The sequence below is a fragment of the Lathyrus oleraceus genome, chromosome 1, assembly GCF_024323335.1.
Source record: "Lathyrus oleraceus cultivar Zhongwan6 chromosome 1, CAAS_Psat_ZW6_1.0, whole genome shotgun sequence".
In the NCBI taxonomy this organism is placed as follows: domain Eukaryota; kingdom Viridiplantae; phylum Streptophyta; class Magnoliopsida; order Fabales; family Fabaceae; genus Lathyrus; species Lathyrus oleraceus.
Window position 1 is genome coordinate 360,757,675 of NC_066579.1, and position 13,847 is coordinate 360,771,521.

The following is a 13,847-nucleotide window of genomic DNA, read 5'->3' on the forward strand; positions in this document are numbered from 1 at the left end:
GGTTTATTCTGATTACTACTCGTATTGACTGATTTTCTTTGATGGTCTAGTTGGAGAGATCTCAGGGTTGCTAATCCTTTAATTGCTGTAACTTCGGATCTTTGTCCGTGTGGTAATTTTTTCCCTTTCTCGTACTGTATCGCTTTCTTAGCTGGAAGACCTCGTTAGGAGGCAATGTTTGAGCCCCTTGGTGGCATTTTACTTTAAGATACATGTTTTGTGTGGTGTGATCGCTTCCCCATGGAACACGAGGCTTCAGATAATCTCCCGTTTGCATGCCAATTAAGGTAGCACTGTTCCTTCTCCTAGGACTTCCTTTTTGCATGCGCGTTCCTACAACGCGAGCAAACCCTAAAACCCAAAGCAACATGTTATCTCCTTCTACTACAGGCGAGTAAGTCTCCAAAGGTCGAGCATCCGGTAGATTGCGTAGTAACATTGTTCGTCCAAAACCCACTCCATAACCCCGTAGTTAGCCGAACTACGGCTTGCTCTGATTCTCATTCCAGATGAGATACGTAGGCATAAGACGCGATGTCTTAGCGAGCACACATCCCCCCAACCTATAGGTCAGCCGAGCTACGAAGACTCTGATTCTCATATTCAGATGAGATACGTATGCAGTGGATGCGACATCCGCGCGAGTCATTTTCATTTAACCCTTTTTTTTAGTAAATAAACACATTAGGTAAACCCACACCCTTTAGACAAGAACCACAAAAGTGGATCCCGTAGAGTACTACGGATGCGTAAGGGTGCTAATACCTTCCCTTCGCATGACCGACTCCCGAACCCAAGATTTGGTTGCGAGGCCCCGTCTTGTCCTTTTCTTTTTTAGGTTTACTTCGAGCGTTTCCTTTCCCTCCTTTGGGATGAATAACGCACGGTGGCGACTCTTCTGTCTTTTTCTTTCGCCGGTTGTTTTTTCGCACACTGTATTTTTCAGGTTGCGACAGCTGGCGACTCCACTGGGGAACTAAGAAGTTGACCTCTTGCTGGTCCATCTTCCCTAAGCGAGTCCCTCCTAGCTTTTGTGATTTCTTGTTCATTGGGTGTTCATGCTTTTGTACATTTATTTACTTACTTGCTTACATTCATCTGCTGTATCTGTTGGAGCTGTTGTTTGTTTGTTGGGATGGGATGTTCTACGAGAGATAAGCCCATTACCCAGGCTTGAGTGTACACACAGGTTTTAGAGTGGATAATCATGAGGCTTGCGTGGCATGTTGCTATGTTAAGTCGTTCGTGAAGAACCACACCCAGACGAGGTTTCTTTTGGATATATTATGTCCTACGGATGTTCCGTAACGATATGATGTTCCTTTAGAAATCGTCGACTCTGGTGACCATTTCCCGAGAACTCAGTCGAGGCCTTTCCTCCGAGACGTGATTATGTTAGCTCTGGTGGGCGCATTCTCGCTGATCAATCTGAGGACCCCGAGACTGGGAACTTGCTTTAGGATGTTCTGTTGAGGGGAGTCAGTGGAGGTCTTTTATCCCGTAATAATGCCAAACCTTCAGTGGTAAACGTATTATTCGCGACTGAAGGGCTGAAGTTGACGAACTTCTGTTCTTAGAACCTACCAGTGAGGGGCGGGCTAAATTCAGGAAACCTTAACCTCCAACCAACCCGGTTTTCTGGAGCAGAGCTTTGATCTTGTATTATATTCCTCAGTGGTTTTCTCTTCAGACAGTGTAATCCGACAGATGTTCAAGCAGATACAGCAATCCTGATTGACATGCCACTGCATTGCATTCACATCATCACATCATTTGCATTCATGTTTATCCATTTCAAGGGGGTTACATCTTCTTCTTGATTCCAGTCAGAGTTTTTTTGGTTCTCTTAAGATGGATATTGGCAGAAAGAGGCTTGTCGCCCACAAGTTTCCGTTGGTCTGTCTGGAGCCCATTCAACAGTTGATGAAGTTAATGGATCCTGGTTCTCTAGAAGGATTCCGAGAGGATTACGGTCTGATTCTAAGTTTCGTCACGGTTCTTTCCAAAGATCAACATGACGCCCTATTCACACTGCTACAGTTCTATGACCCTCCACTGAGATGTTTCACTTTCCCGGATTATATTTTGGTCCCTACTCTAGAGGAGATTGCCAGTTTTCTCAGAGTTCCTATCAGGTCACAGTTACTGTTCTACAGTTCTGAGTTGCTGCCCGATCTCAGCATGGTTGCTTCAACCACATATTTGGAGGAATCAGTCTGGAAGGCTAATATGTGTCAGAAGGGAGAAGTTAGTGGTTTTCATCTGAGTTTCCTACTGGGAGAAGCAAAGAAGAAGCTGGAAGACGGTAACCAGAGGGGTTTCAATGCTGTGTTGGCTCTTTGTGTGTATGGGATTGTTTTGTTCCCTAATGTTGCCAAATTTGTGGACATGGATGCAATACGCCTCTTCGTGTTGAGAAATCCAGTACCGACCTTGGCAGGAGCAATGGGATGCATTTTCAACTTCTCGGAAGGCAAAGGAGGAGGAGACAGTAGCCGAACTGACTGGTCAGATAGAGAAATTGACGACTTTGCTGAAGGGGAAGAACAATGAGCTTCTGTGCGCCCGTTCTACTAATGGCTACATCACAGATCAACTCAATGAGGCTCGAGGACAGATTGAAGAACTCAAGGTTGTGGCAGGTTTGAAGAAATCCAGACTTGAAGAGGTATTCGGAGAAGATGATGGGAATTACTACAGAGAGCACATCAACGAATTGGATGGGATCATTCACAAGAGGAATCTGCTTATCCGGCATTTGACAGAATCTCCAGATCATCCCGATACGGTGGCATTACTGGATGAAGTGAGGAGCAGTCCTTATGGGTTGTATACAGGAGGCTGATTCCTGGTTTATGTTCCTCCCTTTACTTTTTGTTTTGTTGCTGTGTAGTGATAATCCACAGGCTTGTTGTGGGGATCCTCTTTTGATGCACTTTCGGCTAAGGCCCCTTTCCTGGAACTCATTTGTATGTTGGTTTCCCTTTGTTGCATCTTGATCTCAGAAGTTTATCCATGACTCAGTCTTCTTGCACTATTCTCCTGATGTGATACTGGAATCAAGGGGGTAGAATACCTTTTGGATTTGATAAACATGTCATTGCATTTACATATTCATTGTCATATCTTGCATAACAGGTACCGCTGCAGTGTTCTCATATTGTTTGGTGTCCCACTAGCAGGATAGCTAACTCAGGCATTCACCGATACGGTACCCGAAGGAATCAACAGAGAGCGATGGAGAGCCTACAAGCAGAGCTCGCCGAGATGAAGATTTGCATGAATCAATTCATGGATTTGGTTCAAGGGGTGGCTCAAGGACAGCAGGAGCTTAGATTGTTGGTGCAGAGGGATCCCCCTATTACTCAACCGGAGACGTTGGCTGATCCTCCTGCTGGAGAGGCTAATGGTCCCAATGGACCGGGGCCCATCCCGATCCCGCATGTCAACCTAGATCAACAACCCATTCAGGATGGTCAGGATGATCAGTTCCCCTTACTTCAGGAAGACTTTGGCATGGGCCATGGCATGGACCCCATGTTTAGAAGATTAGAGGAGAGGCTGAAAGCTGTGGAAGGACAGAATCCTCTGGGAGTAGATGTTGCTGACTTGGGGCTGGTCCTAGGTGTGAGAGTGCCACCAAAATTCAAAGTCCCAGTCTTTGACAAATACAATGGTAGCTCTTGCCCCAAAACTCACGTGCAAGCCTATTTCCGTAAAATGGTTGCATACTCTGATGACGAGAAGCTACTTATGTACTTCTTCCAGGATAGCCTAGCTGGGGCATCCTTGGAATGGTATATGAGGCTGGACAGAGCCCATATCCGCTGCTGGAGGGATTTGGCGGAGGCTTTCGTAAAGCAGTATCAGTATAATGCAGACATGGCTCCGGACAGAACTCAACTTCAGAATCTATCTCTTAAAAGCAATGAGTGCTTCAGGGAGTACGCTCAACGCTGGAGGGAGACAGCTTCCCGTGTTCAGCCTCCGATGTTGGAAAAGGAAATGGCCAACATGTTCATGAACACTCTGCCCGGACCTTACTTGGAGCGTCTGGTAGGTTGCAATACTTCCAACTTTGCTGATGTGGTCTCTACTGGAGAAAGGGTGGAGAATTACCTGAAGACCTATAAGAGCCAGAGTGGAGGTGGATCCTCATCAGGGGTGAAGAAGCCGTTCATTCAGGGACAGAAGAGGAGAGAAGGGGATGCAAATGCCATATCTTCTTATCAGAACAGGGATAACCGGAGGAATAACTTTCAGAATTATCATCAGCAACCGTATGTTGCGGCTGTGACCATTCCAGCTGCAGCACCACTACAACAACAACAACCACAACGTCAACCAGCTCAGTATCAACAGCAGCAGCAACCGGGTAACAGACCCGCTTATCAACAGAGGCAAAGGATGATGGACCGGCGTTTAGACACCCTTCCAATGTCGTACGCTCAGTTGCTTTCTAGTCTTCAACAACTACAACTTGTGCAACTGCGCACTCTGGCTCCTCCTGTTGGTAGACTTCCGGTGGGTTACAACGCCAACACTAGGTGTAGCTTCCACTCTGGGGCACCTGGCCACAATATTGAGAATTGCAAAGCTTTTAAGCACGTAGTTCAGGACCTCATAGATTCAAAGGCCATCGACCTTGCATCGGCTCCGAATGTCGTTAACAATCCCATGCCCCAACACGGTGGTGCGAACGTTAACATGATAGAGGGAAAAGCCAAGTCCATTAAGGATGTGTCGAAGTTGAAGACTCCATTGTTGGATATCAAAGGATGCTTGCTGAAGGCCGATGTTTTCCCCGGTTGTGGGAAGGGTTGTTTGGATTGTGCCACTCAGAGTGGAGGTTGTTTGAAGCTACAACAGGGTATCCAGGCCTTGCTCGACAAAGGTATCCTCCAGGTTGAAGATTTGTCTGTCCAAGAGTCTGTGGAAGGGGTTGAGGAAGAAGTGTTTGAAGATGCTACTGATGAATTCGCAGATGTTGTTCCTGTTAATTTTGTGATTCCCAGTGAGGTCTCTGCGGTCAACAATGAAGATGGGGATAGTGATTGCGACATTGACAACTGGGTGCGTCCGAGGATCCCGGGTGAAGTCATCAACAATTGGTCTTCTGAAGAGATTATCCAAGTCACTCTTCTTGAAGAGTAATTTTCTTTGTTTATTCATGCATATCCAAGTCTTACGTTCCGCCCAGGGCGTAATGACTCATTGTAGGGCTCATCTATGTGACACTTGCATTTTTATCATAAATAAAGGACGTATTTTTGCATTCAAATATTTCGTTCCCTGTCTTTCTATTTTTGCAGTTTTTCAAAATAAAAAATGGCAATGTTTTGTTTAGTTTCCACTTTTTTCTTGTTCACACTCCTAAGCACATACCATCACTCATGCAGATGCACATCACCGGATCCTATTGATAACGGTTCTGCTATGGCTCGTTTCAACTTTGAAAATCCAATCTTTCAAGCTGAAGAAGAGGGTGATGAAGACTGTGAACTCCCTGAAGAACTTACCAGGTTATTAAAACAAGAGGAAAGGGTCATTCAACCGCATCAAGAGTCTGTTGAAGTGATTAATCTCGGCACCGAGGACGCCAGGAGAGAAATCAAGATAGGGGCTGCTTTGGAAGACAATGTGAAGAAGGGGTTGATTGAATTGCTGCAAGAGTATGTTGACATTTTCGCTTGGTCTTATCAGGACATGCCCGGGCTGGACACAGACATCGTGGTACACCGCTTACCTCTCAAAGAAGGTTGTCCTCCGGTCAAGCAGAAGCTCAGAAGAACAAGACCAGAGATGGATGTCAAGATAAAGGAAGAAGTGCAAAAGCAGTTGGATGCAAGGTTTCTAGCAGTCACCAATTATCCGCCATGGGTTGCAAACATCGTCCCAGTACCTAAGAAGGATGGAAAGGTACGGATGTGTGTCGACTACCGGGATCTGAACAGAGCTAGCCCTAAAGATGATTTCCCATTACCTCACATCGATGTTTTGGTGGATAATACAGCTCAGTTCTCGGTATTCTCCTTCATGGATGGCTTTTCTGGCTATAACCAAATCAAGATGGCACCAGAGGACATGGAAAAGACAACTTTCATAACCCCATGGGGCACCTTCTGCTACAAGGTGATGCCGTTTGGTCTGAAAAATACCGGAGCAACATATCAACGAGCTATGGTGACTCTGTTCCATGATATGATTCATCATGAAATCAAGGTTTATGTGGACGATATGATTGCCAAATCTCAAACAGAAGAAGAACATTTGGTGAATCTGCAGAAATTGTTTGAACGGTTAAGGAAATTCAAACTGAGACTTAATTCGAACAAGTGCACTTTCGGGGTGAGATCGGGAAAATTGCTGGGTTTTATTGTTAGCGGAAAAGGGATTGAGGTGGATCCTGACAAAGTAAAAGCGATACAGGAAATGCCTGAGCCAAGAACAGAGAAGCAAGTCCGTAGTTTCTTAGGGAGGTTGAACTACATTGCAAGGTTCATCTCTCACCTAACAATCACGTGTGAGCCAATTTTCAAATTGTTGAGGAAAGATCAGGCTATCAGGTGGAATGAAGATTGTCAAAGGGCTTTCGAGAAGATAAAAGAGTATCTACAGAAACCTCCAATCCTTATACCTCCAGTTCCTGGGAGACCTCTGATAATGTACCTGTCAGTGACTGAGAACTCGATGGGGTGTGTATTGGGACAGCATGACGAGTCTGGTCGAAAAGAGCATGCCATATACTACCTTAGCAAAAAGTTTACCGACTGTGAAATCAAATATTCGCAGCTTGAGAAAACTTGCTGTGCTTTGGCCTGGGCTGCTCGCCGACTAAGGCAGTATATGTTGAACCATACTACCTTGTTGATTTCTAAGATGGATCCAGTGAAATACATATTCGAGAAGCCAGCTCTCACCGGAAGGGTTGCTCGTTGGCAAATGGTACTGACAGAGTACGATATCCAGTATACATCCCAGAAAGCCATCAAAGGGAGTATTCTGTCAGACTATCTTGCTCAGCAGCCGATTGATGATTATGAGCCGATAAAGTTTGATTTTCCAGATGAAGACATCATGTTCCTCAAGATGAAAGACTGTGAAGAGCCAGTTGTTGAGGAGGGACCTGATCCAAACGAAAAGTGGACTTTGTTGTTTGATGGGGCTGTCAACACCAGAGGAAGTGGAATTGGTGCTGTCATTACAACTCCGAAAGGTGCCCACATACCTTTCACCGCTCGTTTGACTTTTGTGTGCATAAATAATGAAGCTGAGTACGAGGCCTGTATTTTGGGTATTGAGCAAGCCATTGATCTGAGAATCAAGATTCTGGACATCTTCGGAGATTCAGCTCTGGTGATCAATCAAGTGAATGGTGATTGGAATACTCTCCAGCCCACTCTGGTCCCCTACAGAGACTACACGAGAAGACTGTTGACTTTCTTCACAACAGTAAAATTGTATCATATACCTCGTGATGAGAACCAGATGGCAGACACACTTGCTACTCTATCCTCCATGATCAAGGTAATTCGTTGGAACCATGCTCCCAGGATCGATGTGATGCGCCTTGACAGGGCCGCGTATGTGTTTGCTGCTGAACTGGTAGTCGACGACAAGCCTTGGTATCACGATATCAAGTGCTTTCTGAAGAATCAAGAGTACTCTGCAGAGGCATCCAACAACGACAGAAAGACTTTGAGAAGATTGGCAGGTAGCTTCTTCTTGAACAAAGACGATGTGCTGTATAAGAGGAACTTCGACATGGTTTTGCTCAGATGCGTGGACAGACACAAAGCGGACATGTTAATGCAGGAAGTTCATGAAGGTTCCTTCGGTACCCATATCGGCGGACATGCAATGGCTAAGAAATTGTTGAGAGCGGGTTATTATTGGATGACCATGGAATCAGATTGCTTCAAATATTCTCGGAAGTGTCATAAATGCCAGATTTATGCTGATAAGGTGCATGTGCCGCCAAATCCTCTGAATGTGATGACTTCGCCGTGGCCGTTTGCTATGTGGGGCATTGACATGATTGGAAAAATTGAGCCGACTGCTTCCAATGGGCATCGCTTCATCCTTGTTGCCATCGACTATTTCACCAAGTGGGTCGAAGCAGCGTCGTTCGCGAATGTCACCAGACATGTGGTTGCCCGTTTCATCAAGAAAGAAATCATTTGTCGCTATGGGATTCCCGAAAGAATAATTACTGATAATGGTTCTAGTCTCAAAAACAAAATGATGAAGGAGTTGTGTCAGAACTTCAACATTCAGCATCACAATTCTTCCCCTTACCGCCCTAAGATGAACGGCGCTGTTGAGGCGGCAAATAAGAACATAAAGAAGATTGTGCAGAAGATGGTCGTTACGTACAAAGATTGGCATGAGATGCTACCCTTCGCCTTGCATGGGTACCGTACTTCAGTACGTACGTCGATTGGGGCAACCCATTACTCCCTGGTGTATGGTATGGAAGCAATCCTACCTGTTGAAGTGGAGATTCCTTCTCTAAGAGTCCTGTTGGATGTCAAGTTAGACGAAGCCGAATGGATTCAGACAAGGTTCAATGAGTTGAGTCTTATCGAAGAGAAGCGAATGGCAGCCATTTGTCATGGGCAGTTGTATCAGAGTCGTATGAAGAGAGCCTTTGATCAGAAAGTGCGTCCTCGTTGTTTCCAAGTCGGAGATTTAGTGTTGAAAATGATCCTTCCTCCTCAGACAGATCACAGGGGCAAGTGGACTCCTAACTATGAGGGACCGTATATTGTCACCAAGGTTTTTGATGGTGGGGCCTTAATGCTTGCAACTATGGATGGTGAAAACTTCACTTCCCATGTGAACTCAGACGCAGTTAAAAAATACTTCGCATAAAATAGACCCGCTGGACAGTAAAAAGAATAGTCCAGGCAAAAATGGGCATCCCGACGAACCAAGAAAATGAAAAGGCTCGGGCAAAAATTAGGGATTTAAAAAAAATAAAAAAGATTGTACACCCGGTAAGTTGAAAACCTGAAAGGCAACTTAGGCAAAAATGGGTATCCCGGTGGATTGAAAACCGGAAAAGGGCGATCCAGGCAAAAATTAGGGGTTAAGCGAATGACTGCGTTCTGAGTTAGTTCTGAATTTCATCTCATGTCGATGACTGGAAATTTTCGAAAGGTAGGAAACAGTCCAATCACCTTTTCAGAAGGCTGATCATCTGGAGGATCTTGAAGACGGGCAAGTCATAGCAGAATTGGAATCCAATAGAAATCCATTTCACATTGCCATTAGATTAATTTCTGTTTTTATCTTTTGTGCGATTACCTCTTTCCAGGGATTGCTTCCTGATGTAAATGCCTATTTAGAGGCCAGTCAATCAATAAAATCATGTTATTCAGTATACCTCTGTTTTCACTTTCATTTTACTGTTTTGTTTGCAAAAATGGCGTCCGAATTTTTGATAAACATTGCATCATGACACATAAGGGCTTTACAGGTACATGCTTAATAAACATTTAAAATTGCTGTAAATTTTGAGTGCTTTGGATCGTCTATTTAGAACAGATACCCTCGGGGCATCTCCTTAAAATCCCCTGCAGATGATCGTGAATATCTTCCCCAGTGAAGTCGCCAACAGACGAATCAGGTATCTTATCCCTGCAGAGCTGATCAGAGTGTTGGATTCTTTAATCCCCAGCAGGTTCTCACCACTGTACTTCCCCAAGCGTTTGTTTCAGGACATACACTCCCCAATAGAGTTGACAGTGCCAGATTGTATATCCCCAACGGAGTTGACAGCGCTAGACTGTATCTTCCTAGCAGAAGTGGCTGCTCCTTAGAGTTCGAGGCTAGGTCGATAATCCCAATGCCAGACCCATGGTTTCTTTCCTTGAAGTAGAACCTTGGTACCGTATCGGTGTTTGCTTCCCATGCTGAGTCATCTCTCGTAGATTATGGTTTCCAGAACCACCATCGCTTCCCCAACAGCAGGTTGTCAGTGCCGTTCTCCCCAGTCAGAATCTCTGCATTTCATCATTGCTAGAACACCGTGGGGCGGGTCATTTCCCCACACATTTCTTTGCGCTGTGCATCTCCAGCAGCCTTGCTAGAGCCCAGAGGATGGTGATCATTTCCCCAGCAGATCCCCTTGCCTCAGCTTGGCATTCTACCCAGCATTTCGCATCCCTGCATGTAGAATCATATTGCATTGCATTCTCCCAAATCGCGTAGCATTTCCATTTTCATGGAGCGTTACGCCATTGAAAAATTCAAACATACGCATGTAAGCATAAAACATTCTCAGTATCCCAAGTGATAAGCTAGAAGTTGTTTCCAGTACTCAGACTGAAGATTGTTCATGACTCGCCTTGGTTATCCCCAGCAAGTGTCATTGGCCCATGCACCGCCTCTATTATCCTTCCCTATTTCTGCCGATGCTGACGGGCATGAAGTTTTCCGGTATCCAGACCGAAGTGGCGTTCAGGCCAGTTTTCCGGTATCCAGACCGAAGTGGCGTTCAGGCCAGTTTTCCGGTATCCAGACTGAAGTGACATTCAGACCAGTGTTCCGGTATCCAGACCGAAGTGGCGTTCAGGCCAGTTTTCCGGTATCGAGACCGAAGTGGCGTTCAGGCCAGTTTTCTGGTATCCAGACCGAAGTGGCATTCAGGCCAGTGTTCCGGTATCCAGACCGAAGTGGCATTCAGGCCAGTGTTCCGGTATCCAGACCGAAGTGGCGTTCAGGCCAGTTTTCCGATGTTCAGATCGAAGTCCTTTCCAGTATTCAGACTGATGAGTGGCATTCAGGCCATGGTTATTTCTGTGTTACCATTTATTTTGGTATCCAGTTTAACATTCCTTGTCGGTATTCAGACGGACTTTCACCGTACCAGACGGATTCTTCTTTCAAGACCACCTCTTTGCCGATTCTAACAGGCATTGTTACTTCGCTTCACTTCAGTGCAAATTTTTGGGCTTTTATTATATTCAATCCCTTGATACCTCGAAAATACGAAAGCCGCTGCCATCTTCTTTCCGGGTCTCCAGTTGATTGAATAGGGTCAGCTGTAACACCCCAAAATTTGCCCTCCTCATTTATGCATTCACTTTTCAGGTCATTTAGCATTTCATACCACATTGCATCATGTCAATCGGAACTAGCTCCAAGAAGCTCGGACATCATCCAGGACACTTTGTGGGTTCTACTTAGACGATCAATCAACACAAGGAAAAGACTTGAGGTACTACCAACAGGGCCAGATGGGGCCTATTCACCGTGCAAATCGCCAGGCTGGAAGAAGCAAGAATCTGCTGCCGAGCTGTTATGCTCGCTAGGCAAGCAGATGCTTCGCCTAGCGAAAAGTACTGTCATGCTCGCTAGGCGAGCAGGTCCTTCGCTAGGCGAAGGGCGCGCACTTCAGAAAATATCAGAAAGATTTTGGGCTTGAGTTGCCCTCATTTGAGCCCACTACCCACGAAATCAGTCTATAAATATAAGAGTTGCAGTAGAGGACAAAACACTTGGAGTTTCACCGAAGAAAGGCCTTGAGAGAAGGAGACCTAGGAACTACTCTGCAGCAATCTTCAGGCAGCTCTGAGAAGTTCACTCCGATTCACACACTCTTTTGCCTCCGCCTCACGCAAACCCTAACAGAGCTTTGCAAATCCAGCCGCGCCGTTCGATCGGCCTCTCTCATCAGGTATGCCTTTGTTCCTATTACTCTATGCGTTGAATTTGAATACTATGAATGCATGAAGTAACACCAGGTTTTGCACACGGGTTTATGCTTGCGTATGAATATGTGAATAGTGTCTTGAATGTTTAATAATTTCGTTTCCGAAAGGAATGCCATAGGGTTTGGACTCCTTAAAATCGTATTGTTATCGATGGGAAATTCAAAACCCGCAGGCGCTCGCTAGCCGCTTCGCTAGGCGAGCACGCAGCGAAGCTTCGCTAAGCTTTCGCTAGGCGATGCAGTAGCGAATGCGACAGTTTTCGTTGTTTCTTTGTTCTGTTTGTTCTAACCTGTCTTGTGTTGCCATGGCATTGTTTTCCCTGGATTTCATCTTGTTTGTCTAACCTTTTTGTCGAGTTTTTTGTGAGGACTCACATACTCTTGCAGGGATACCATGCGGAGGTTTATTCTGATTACTACTCGTATTGACTGATTTTCTTTGATGGTCTAGTTGGAGAGATCTCAGGGTTGCTAATCCTTTAATTGCTGTAACTTCGGATCTTTATCCGTGTGGTAATTTTTTCCCTTTCTCGTACTGTATCGCTTTCTTAGCTGGAAGACCTCGTTAGGAGGCAATGTTTGAGCCCCTTGGTGGCATTTTACTTTAAGATACATGTTTTGTGTGGTGTGATCGCTTCCCCATGGGACATGAGGCTTCAGATAATCTCCCGTTTGCATGCCAATTAAGGTAGCACTGTTCCTTCGCCTAGGACTTCCTTTTTGCATGCGCGTTCCTACAACGCGAACAAACCCTAAAACCCAAAGCAACATGTTATCTCCTTCTACTACAGGCGAGTAAGTCTCCAAAGGTCGAGCATCCGGTAGATTGCGTAGTAACATTGTTCGTCCAAAACCCACTCCATAACCCCGTAGTTAGCCGAACTACGGCTTGCTCTGATTCTCATTCCAGATGAGATACGTAGGCATAAGACGCGATGTCTTAGCGAGCACACATCCCCCCAACCTATAGGTCAGCCGAGCTACGAAGACTCTGATTCTCATATTCAGATGACATACGTATGCAGTGGATGCGACATCCGTGCGAGTCATTTTCATTTAACCCTTTTTTTTTAGTAAATAAACACATTAGGTAAACCCACACCCTTTAGACAAGAACCACAAAAGTGGATCCCGTAGAGTACTACGGATGCGTAGGGGTGCTAATACCTTCCCTTCGCATGACCGACTCCCGAACCCAAGATTTGGTTGCGAGGCCCCGTCTTGTCCTTTCCTTTTTCAGGTTTACTTCGAGCGTTTCCTTTCCCTCCTTTGGGATGAATAACGCACGGTGGCGACTCTTCTGTCTTTTTCTTTCGCCGGTTGTTTTTTCGCACACTGTATTTTTCAGGTTGCGACAGCATGGACATTCATAATTTTTAAGAACTCTCGGGCCTTATTTATCAGAAATTTGGCAAGTAGACCCTTAATTCCACTTCTTGTTACCCAATTGGTTTCAATGTCGGACTTTGTCATGTGTAAAGCCGCGGCAACTTCTTCAGACTTCGGAATCTTTTCTAAACCACTGAAAGGTGTTTGATCAAGGAAAGGTATCCCAAGCAGCCTGGAGAATTCTTCTAATGTGGGTACCAACTGATAATCTGGGAAGGTGAAGCAATGATGTTTAGGATCGAAGAACTGGAATAGAACTCTCATCATATCTTCTTTGAAACCGGTAGTAACTAAATTGAGGAGAGAACCATATTTCTTGATGAACTGAGCATGATCGGGCAGTTCTGACACTAAATTCTTGAGTTGAGGAGAGATTGCTACAAAATTGATCTGGATGGTCTTCCTGGGAGCCATAGCCTTACAAAACAGAGCAAAGTTAAATCCCTAAGTCCTTGAAATGGTTAGTATAATGCCATGATGTTATGATGTTATGATGTTATGATGTTAAACAAGTAACAAGCACAAACAAGTCGCACAACAATTATTCCTAGGTTTTAAGGCTTGCATGAGTTCCATAGGTAAGTACCCTCCCCACTGAAGTTTGGTTGGTTCCACCTGTCCTAGAATAGTAACCGGGTTCTAGAAGGATCTCAAATCATTGACCTTTCCTTAAGTCCACTTCAGTGCAACACCAAGTGGTTGACCAAAGCTTCCCTAAAGTCCAATCTCAAAGAGTGTA